A 10,363-nucleotide genomic window follows, 5' to 3' on the forward strand; every position below is an offset into this window, starting at 1 on the left:
TCCCGCTCTTTTGGTGTTAAACCTCCCTGGATTTTGAAAGACTGCTCTTTTGACATCTCACTGTCTATGCACAAGAAAGAAGATACTCCAAATTACGTCTTCAGGAATCTAATAGCTGAGAAAACCCAAGTATTGGACAATACTGGTTGGAATCTTTTGTATACAGACGGCTCAAAATCTCCTGGTCTGCCTCCTGCTTGTGCGGTGGTAGATGCTACAGGACGGGTTCTTCTCAACCACATATTTCACGAAAGCACTTCAACTTTCATAAGCGAAGCCAGAGCTATCCTTCACGCTGCCTACCTTGCCCATAAAAACAAACTCAAAACCGTCATTGTTACTGACAGTTTGTCTGTATTACAAGCTACAAGGAACCCTTCGACTTCGAGATGGAGCACCATCAACAAATTAAGGAATATAATTACTACACCCGACGGAAAAATTAAAATGTTATGGGTACCAAGTCACATCGGTTTACTGGGAAATGAGCAGGCTGATCGAGCGGCAAAGTATGCTGCTTCTGCTTCTCTAATTATGGATGATGTCATGGAAAAGTTGGATCTTCAAAGATACATTGGAAGAAAAGTTAAAGAGAAAATTGCAGAAGGAAATTTACAATACCATCATCAACACTACTCTTGCATTAACCCTCAATTAACTCCACCTCTATATCCAACAAATGTTGAGGAAACCAAGATCCAAACATTTTCGAGAATTCGCCGTGGTCATACAATTGCAACTCACCAATGGATCCTGAAGAAGTCTTCTCCCCCAATCTGCTGTTGTGGACAAACCTTTACTATAAAGCACATTCTCTGCGACTGCCTCAACTTTTCCTTGGCTAGAAGTATTGCATTTGGAACGATTAACCCTTTGAACATTCTACAATCAACTTCAGAACACAATATCAATTCAATATTTTACTTTATTAATACTACTAAGCTTATTATCTAATATCCATTTATTTAAATTAGAGCCGATAGCCTGTGTTGCTAGTGCTCAATGTCTCTTTTTTTAGTCTAAGAATTCAATTCATTAGTCTAAAATTAAAATAATAATAATAATATATTGTATTATATTTAAATCTGTATCTCTTTCAGTAGAAAGGCTCCCATCACTTTCAAATATTATTTAAATGGAGAAACGGTTTGAATCTTTAAAGGTGGTCGAAACGTTTCAACTACAAAAGGGCTCTATTCGTCATTGATTACAGAACTAGTTGAATATACATCAGTTATTTGGTCTCCGAACTACTTACGATCAACTTACCTACTGTTCAATACCGAAAATCAATCCTTGGAATTGACTTTTTAATGACACTTATTTTATCATCATTCTTGTTTGGTATATTTGATCTTAGTATTGCTTCCAGGCCCTCAAGGAATTTCCTTTACCTTCGGTTGTCTTAATGTGGGTCAAATTATAAACACTTCTCTCCTTTCCGTTTGCTACGGCAACAATTTAATGATTTTTATTATATGCAGTCAATAGAGGGGTCCAGTGATTTTCTGAAATCGTGCTTGCCTAACTCTCGCTTTTAATACTGTCACTTAACAAAGTTTAATTCGACACATGGCGAATCTCTAGTACTCGCTTCATCAACTATTCCATTGTGGTAGAGAATGCATTTTTATGATTCTGTTAATACTTTCTGTCTCATATTCAATTGTTAACGCTTATTAACGATCGTTAAAATGGAAGAGCTGTCACTGAACTATTTATTGTATACCGGACCTAAATTCTGCTTTTTACTGTCTTTGGTAGACATTAAACATTCAGATTACGTAACTACCAATGTATATTGTAGGTATTTAATATAATTAACATTTTACACATTTCACAAATTAACATTTAATAATCTTCCATATTGGCTGTTTACTAGCTAACATTTTATGTATGAACAAATAAAATAAATTACAGCTATGGGAATGATGATCACTAAATTTCAGGCACAGAATCCTATTTTAAAGGATAGTTTCTTAAGGATTGTTTGGAGTTTCGAAGCTAAAAAAAAGTTAAGAAAGATGTCAAAAAACCTTCTACAAAAATACTGAGGGAAAACTTTGTCTACGATAGTAGAGTGGACTCAACCAAAGATTGCAATCAATTAAGGATAAAGTTAATCTTCTTAAATTCCTATGAGAATAAGCCCACATAATCTTATAAATTAAATAAAGTCAAGAAAAATCCGCTTGGCCGTTGTCCGCGCACGTGGTAGTCGCGTTTTAATTCTTTGCAAGGAATGTTTTAATTTCTTACTATATCTCTTAGCTTTTTTGCTTTATTCGAGTCTAAAGTATAAAAATCTTTAAAAGAGTAAAGTGTGTAATTTAATCTATATGACATATATTAATCTTTACATGAAATTCAATCTAGTTTTATGCAATCAACAATTAGAGCTCTTGTTAAAAGTTTCTCTTTTTTCTGTTAATCTGTCTTAAAACTTTGTTTTGCCTTCGCTCTATATTTACATAGGCAACGAAAATAAGAAGTTTCGTTTAATTTGCTGATAATTTTTGTGTCATGGAATCTTTTAGTTTTCTGTTCTTTTTTTCTTCATAATCTCCTTCTGTCGTGTTTCACTGGACATGGATTGTTTATTTACACCATGTCGTGTGAAAACAGGCCCAGAATCTGAATGATTCATGTCGTGTTGGCTCTATGATCATTCTAGCCATGCTTAGTGTGCTGGTATTATACTCCGTGCTCTTGATGCAGTCCTGGATCCATCAAAAGATGGTCATATTCTGAGTGTAGAAAGCGGGGCATACATTTCTATAAACTCTTCACGGAGACGAGAAATAGTTTCTCAGAATTGAGCATAAATCTCGGTTCCTTGTGGGAGAAGTTTTATATAATTAAGACTAGGTTTGACGAGTGTCGTTTTATTGAGCATTCTTCTTCTTCCCCAGCGGTCAAAGTTACACTTCGTAGCGTAGCGTGGTACGTCACCTCTATTCCTCCTAAGTCTAATTCGTTGGTACAAGTTAGCGCCTCCTCGAGCCTACAAAGAACGTCAGCGGTTCTGCTATAGCTGATTCGGTCGGTAACAAAAAAGTTACAAATAAGCCGGGAAGTTCTTCTGGTTCGAGCTATGCTGAAGTAGTAAGTGTAACTACTCCCAGTGCCGCTATTCACTCTACTCAGGCGTCATCGCCTAAAACTAATAAAGAGAATAATAAGTCGCGCGAGCTGCTCGTGCAAACGTGGTTACCCCTTCTATATTCTCCCCAACTCAAACCTGGCCAGCCGTGAACCCTACTGTTCCTAGTAGAGATGATATTTGCTTGACGGCAGTTCCTCCCAGAAAGGCAATATTTGTGTCAAGACTGGCACCTGATACATCTGTGGATAACATAAGAAGTTATCAGGCAACGAAAGTCCAGTCAGTCAATTTAAAGCGTGTTAGCATTTTCAAATTTGCTCCTTCTCAACCTAAAGCAATCTTGTCTTTTAAAATGCTAGTTCCGACTGAAAACATAGATATGTCGTCAAGTAAACGATTGTGGATCCACTTGGATCCTTAATTAACGAATTAATTCTCGTGATCGACCCCGTAATATTAACGCAGTAGGCCTCTCCCCTTCAAAAAACTTAATGTTTCTCCAGGCTCATTATCTCTCATTTATCAAAATGTTAGGGACCTAAATTCAAAGGAGTTTTTCTGTGTGGCTTCCACTGAAACTTCCACTGAACTTTTGCACAATTCTTCCCAGGTTTTCAGAAATGATCGATTGAATCGTATTGGTGATGGTGTATTCATTGCTACATCTGCGGCACTCCCGTCCTATTGAATTGAATTTCCTACTATTCCTGACGTTGAATTTATCGCCATTCGAACGAAAATGCCTAATAAATAGCTATTTATAAGCTGTTCCTATATTCCCTCATCTGATACCTCCATGTAAAAGAAATAGTCTGGCCTCATTTGTGAAGTGGCCAAGCAATTAAAGCCCATCGATATAGTAATAGCATTGGGTGACTTCAATTTGCCTCAAGTCACTTGGTGTTACATTCATAATTCTGGCTGTTTGATTCTTACTTCAACATCTGACAGAGCTGTTGTGTTCTTTAACGAATTATTTGATCATAATTTAGTTCATGGTAGACTGCTTGATCTCTGCTTTGCCAATATCCTTGAGATTAGTATAAATCATTGTCCACCTTTTAGTTTATCTGAGGATCCTTATCATCCTTATATTCCGTTTCATCACAAGCATGATGATTCGTTGAACTGTTTTAGCGTTCCAAATTCAACTTTTTCAAATAAATATTATGATTTCCATAAAATCAATATTTTATTGCTAAAATCTCATCTTTCATATATATTCGTTCTATAATATATTAAATCTAGTTATTTTTGCATCAGTTCCGATCAAGCAGTCCCGACCTCGAAGCAGGTGTCCCCTGGTGCCCCCAGGTGTGGTTTAATAAGACAATTAAATATTACAAGAATAGAAAAAACACGCTGTTCAAAAAACATTCGAAAAATGGCTCTGCTTTCGATTATTTCGCTTACTCGGCGGCAAGGTGCAGATTTAATTCCCTCAACCAACAATCTTATTGCAGATTCCTTCGGTTTATGAAGTCCCCACTGTTTGCTAATCCTAAATACTTTTTTAAATTTGTTAACTCCAAGAGAAAAATCTCCATAAATCTCTCGCATGTTTCTTTCAATGGCTCTGAGCCCTTGGATGATATTGAAACTTCAAATCTCTTTTTTGGATATTTCCGACGAAATTTTCCGACTGCTAATTCCGCTTTAACTGTAAACTACCCACATCCAATAACTAATTCGGTTTCAGTTCCTACTATGGTTATTACAGAAAATTACGTTTTAGACGTGTTGAGCTCTCTAAAGTATAGTTGCGCGTTCCCGAGCTATGTGGTGTTATCTCAAAGATTTTAAACCAGTCCCTGAATTTACGTGTTTTCTATTTATGTTGGAAGAGCAGTCTTCTTATTTCTATTACGAAAAGTGGAAGTAGACAACTGCCTAAATTGTTCAAACGAGTTGTTTCTCAGCGTGGGTTTTCTCATCAAATCGCTTATATCTCCATTTCAACATGGCTTTCGAAAAGGAAGATCTATTGTCACTAATCTGTCAGAGTTTACTTGTCATGTTTTGAACTTCTACTTTCAACTTTTATTATCAAATCCTTTACATTTATTTAACTTGTTAAATGATATTTATTTATTTACTCCACTTATACAAGAAACTCAACTAAAAATTTTAACAGTCGAGTTCAATTGACTCTTAAAGTAAATCTGAAATTAATTAATATTAAAACTTAGTACAAGTACAATAAAACAAATAAGAAGCAAGAAAAAGAAAAAAAAGAAAGAAGCACATACAGAACTAGCATAGCCCACAACCGATACAGGACTAAATGGCGATTGAACCCCTAAGCCATCGCAAACATGCATAAGCTTGGCAACCGATCATAGTTAACAACAATTCATTTTCAACTCATCGTAACATTTTAAGGTTAAGAGCTAGTTTAAGTACGACATAACTAAATTACGCGCATAAAGCAATGTTGCTTTAACGGACTTCAAAGAGTCCAAAATGAGAATAAGTGATAGACATCATTTAGGTTCTTGCAAATAACTCTGAGCGGGATAAACAGCTTATTATTATATTTACATTTACTAAGCTTAACCAAGGTAAAGTGCCTAGAGAAGCGGTTGGGGACATTAAAGCTTATTTCACCAAGTAATGCAGGCCTTCAAGACCTTTTCAAGTGTTTCTTGGACTGATGTCGTATACACCGATTTTAATAGAGAGTTTGATTTGGTTAACCATAACTTACTGATCTCGTAACGTCCAAGTGCAGGATCGTAAGAGCGACAAGGCGTTATTCGATATCACATTCTTTGCTAGAATAGCGGCTTGCCGTTATGAAAAGAGATCGACAGGAGAAAATGATTTTTTTGGAGGGGAGTAGTTAAGTGACATACGAAGTAGAAGGTGCAGAGAATATTGTCACTTAGAATTGATTTTAATATTTCAAAACTTAATGAAATTTCTTGATCATGTCTTAGTCGGGCGAGGAGTGTGAAAAACTGATTCTCTCGGAAAGAAATTATACGAACAAGTTATAAAACTAAAAAGCTAATGTAAATATGTGGCATTTAAGTAACTTGAAAAGGGGACATAAAGGAAATTTCATTCCAGCCATAAATCTATATAAATGGTAAATTTAAAAATTTAGCTTTGGATCTCCAATGAACCTTTTTTTTGAAGAAATTAGTAAATAAATAAAATAACGAGTTAAGACGTCAAAAAGAATAAAAGTTAAAATTAAAAGTGCATGGATAAGAATGTGTAGCTTAACGGCATACTGCTCCGCTGAAGCAGAGTGTGAGTGGGTGTACGCGCGAGTGAAGGTAGGCGGACTGGGGACAGCTACCGACGGACTAAGAAGGGACCAACGAATGGCGTACAGTACGGACAACAAAGCTCAGAAACGGACTTACACAGTGTGAACTCATTGAAGGTTTGATTGGACCCTTTCTTTCTTTTATTTTATTTTTACCCTCCTTCAAGTTCAAATCTTTTCGTTATTACTTTCATTTTTTTAAATTTTTTTTGTCATGTGGCACAGCATGCCTGTATAAATTTGTAAACGCTCTACCGCCCAAAGAGCTATGCCCGTGACAATTTTCAAACTCCAAGCCTCTGGCTTTCTACTTAGTGAAATGGATAAGCTCTTATCTGCACAATAGAGTGTCTTGTTTAAGTTCATCACCTTGGATGAATTCCCCGTAAGGTCTGGCTTTACTCAAGGCAGCCACTTAGGACCCATTTTATGTGATTTATACATTAATGACCTGGCCTCGGTGATTAAATCCAGCCAGATCTTGATGTAAGCAGGCGATGTGAAACTCTTTACTTCCTTTTCCATAAAATCGCAATCACATCAGCTTCAAATTGACTTAAAGAATATGGTTGCATGGTGCTCGTTGAATTAAATCTAAGTATATGTAAGAAGCTTTCTTTCTCAAGAAGAAAGTCATTCATTACTGAATATTTCATTAACTCGCACAAGTTGGAGGACGTCGACTCTTTCATAGATTTAGGCGTTCCATTTGACCAAGGGTTACTTTTTAACTTGCATATTGAGCTCTCGTTAAGCAAAACTAAGACCGCGCTTGGTTTTACAAGAGATTGATGATCCTTATATTACAAAAAGGCTGTACATTTGGTTAGACCTATACTTGAGTTTGCCTCTGTTGTGCGGTCTTCTTCATATAGGCGCTATGTTGATTGAATTGAATCTGTTCAAAAGCAATTCGTACTGGTTGCTCTAAGAAATTTGGGTTGGGACTCGATTGCCTCTCTTCCTCCCTGTGAAAATAGGTTGCTTCTGTTATCCTTACCGCCACTTGTGAAACGCAGATTTATTCTTGGCGTTTCCTTTGTAATCAAAGTAATAAATGGTACTATTGACTCGCCCGGATTATTTGGTCAGATAAGCTTTAGTGTCTTCATCCGCTTCTTTAGGCACTCAATTTTTCAAAGCTTCGTCAATGTAAATGCAATTATGAGCTGTTTAGCCCGCTCCGAGTTGTTTGCAGGACCATAAATGATGTTTGTCATATATTTTCAACATCGGATTCTCTAAAGAAATTTTGCTCAATACGCGCGATTTACCTATGTCGTATTTTAACTAATTTCCATTCTCAAATTCATATTTTTTTGTTTCGAAAACTAAATATTTTGTTAACGTGTTCGATTGCCAAGCTTACGCATGTTTGCAATGGTTTAGGGGTTCATTTGCAACCTTGACCTGTCCTTGTTGTGGTTGTACATGCTTTCCTTTTTTTTTGTTTTCTTTCCTGTTTATTTATACATGAATTATTATCCTAAGTTACTTTGTTTTTATTATTCTTTTTTCACATCTTCAAATGTATTGCATACTAGTTTCTAAAATAATTGGTATAAAATTTACTTGAATTCGACTGTCAATTTGGCTTAATTGAATTTCATGTATAAGTAAATCAATAAATAAATAAAATAAATATTCATGTTCATGTTCCCAATTATGCCCAAAAGATACGCACTTGTGTTTGTGCTCACCAATTATGCATCAAAATATACTGTATTGGGAGACATGCAGTGATCTAATTGTATTTCATTCTATTTCACTGTTATATCTTGTACATAAATCGCAATACTTATAATATTATAACATATTTATAATAGATTACATATTATTCGCTTGGGATGCTTGCAAAAAGAAAAGAAAGGATTTGATAAACTTCGAACCTACCAGTTACCGAACAATTCAAAGAATGGTAAGTTTGACATATCATTATCAATTTTTATGAAAAATAGGTAAATTAAAGTCCGTGTGGATTGTTTTCAACCTGATATTTTTCCACCCATAAATGTAATACGGCGAGACTTTCCTAACTCTGTCTTCTTTAATTTAATTACGCATAAAAAATTATGTATTCTTCATAGAGGCAATAACTTCGGTGCATATGCCGAGGATTTCATTATAATTAAACAGTTGCATAAAAATCTCAAGCACCACTTCTTACTAATGTCTTCAATTGTATTTCCAATGGGTATTGCACGCGAATTTACCGAATTTAGGCAATATAGTTGTGACATCAACCACAAACATATTATTGCCCCGCATAAGGATCTTACCAGCAACAGCTAGAGTAAGAGTAATTGTAGCCAATAGAAATTCAACAGAATTCCAAAAAATTCTGTATTCCGGTTCACAAGTGACCCTCGTATCCGAACGCGGCGTCAAAAGCCAGTCCATTTCAACATTAGAAGCATCACTATGCATCGATTGTATTGGAAGTGGACAACAGAAATCAACAAGGCGTATAAATGCGCAACTAGCATCAAGAATTAATGATTTCACAAGATGAGATTTGGAAGCATTTGCCCTTCCCTCAACCATTCCGGTTCACCCAAATGAACTGTTCGATATTTCTACATGGAAAATTCTAAATCTACATTTAGCTGATCCATATTGGTGCAGAATATAATTTCAACTTCAAAATAGGAAGATAGTGTTATTCGATAATCTTGTAGCTCTCTTAAATATATCTCCTGGTTGAATCGTCAGTGGTAAATTATCACAAAATCAAACTATAACCAATGCTGCAACATGCGCAATCTCCAACACCGGCTCCGAATCAAAAAACAGTGAACTGTTAACTGAGGTGATTAAGCGACTTTGGAAAATTGATGATGGGGGTTCTTATGATAATGGTTTATCGCAAAATGGACAACAATGCGACGCACATTTTATATCTACCCAAAACTCATGAAGGCTGCTTCATACTCAAATTGCCCTTCCGCGAATCAAAGGACATAGCTTATCGGAAGTGCCTCTTTTACTGAGAGATCCCGCTCTTAAATCAAAACATTTTAATTTCATTCACGAATATGAACAAATGGGTCATATGATTCAAGTCAACATCAATTCTGTGCTCAGGCCAAATTATTTCATTCCACACCGTTGGGTCCTAAAACCAGATAGCATAACAACAAAATTGTGTGTAGTCGTTGATGTGTCTTCCAAAACATGAGCTATTCGCTCAACGATGTAATGTACATGGGTCCAACAATCTAAAGTGAACTGTTCCCAATACTATAGCCGTTTACCTTCATAACAGACATTGAGAAGTTGTGTTACATCTAAATGACAGAAAATATCAAATGTTTTTAAGGAGAACTGGCGCATCATCGCTTGTGAAATACTATCAAATCAATAGGGTTACATATGAAACTCGGGCTGTACCATTTTTTGCTACTAAATGTTTGCAAAAAATTGCAATTGAAAACGAAAATCAATAATCCATTAGGAGTTCAAATCCTTAACGACAACTTCTACGTAGATGATGGACTAGGAGGATCAAATAATTCAGGTAAAACAATTGATTCACAACAATAGTTGATACGCATTTTAAAAAGGCGTGGATGTAATTGCCGCAAATGGGGGCAGACCATTCTGGATTTCCCCAAGGTTTTCCTCAAGGTGATCGTGAAGTCAATTTTAATTTCACCGAGGACGGTAAGGAACCTATTAAGACGCTGCCACTTTCATGGCTACCAAAAGTTGACCACCTTTGCGTTAAGGTAAAGGTAGAACTAATAAGGCGTGCCACAAAACGCACGCGTTTATTTTGATTTGGCAAGTCTATGCAACCCACTGGTCCTGTTCTAATCAGAGCAAAATTCTTTATCCAACAGTTATAGCAGCTTAAATTATCCTGGATTGAAGATCTATCCGAAAATTTAAACAGCACATTGTGTAACTTTCATGATAACTTAGCCAAATCGAACGATCTCAAAATTCGTCGACATATGTTAAAAGGCAATTTTCATCAT

At 35.9% G+C, this 10,363-nt stretch overlaps 1 long non-coding RNA gene across 1 annotated transcript in view; it reads left to right on the plus strand.

The window, feature by feature from the left end:
* Positions 1-8,341, plus strand: part of LOC119642475 — a 37,486-nt gene extending 29,145 nt beyond the window's left edge. The window contains exon 4 of the long non-coding RNA XR_005248059.1: positions 8,210-8,341. This is a non-coding gene — a long non-coding RNA (uncharacterized LOC119642475). The remainder of the gene's footprint in view (positions 1-8,209) is intronic.
* The last annotated feature ends 2,022 nt before the right edge of the window (positions 8,342-10,363 follow it).

Source organism: Glossina fuscipes, unplaced genomic scaffold (assembly GCF_014805625.2).
Source record: "Glossina fuscipes isolate IAEA_lab_2018 unplaced genomic scaffold, Yale_Gfus_2 224, whole genome shotgun sequence".
NCBI lineage: Eukaryota > Metazoa > Arthropoda > Insecta > Diptera > Glossinidae > Glossina > Glossina fuscipes.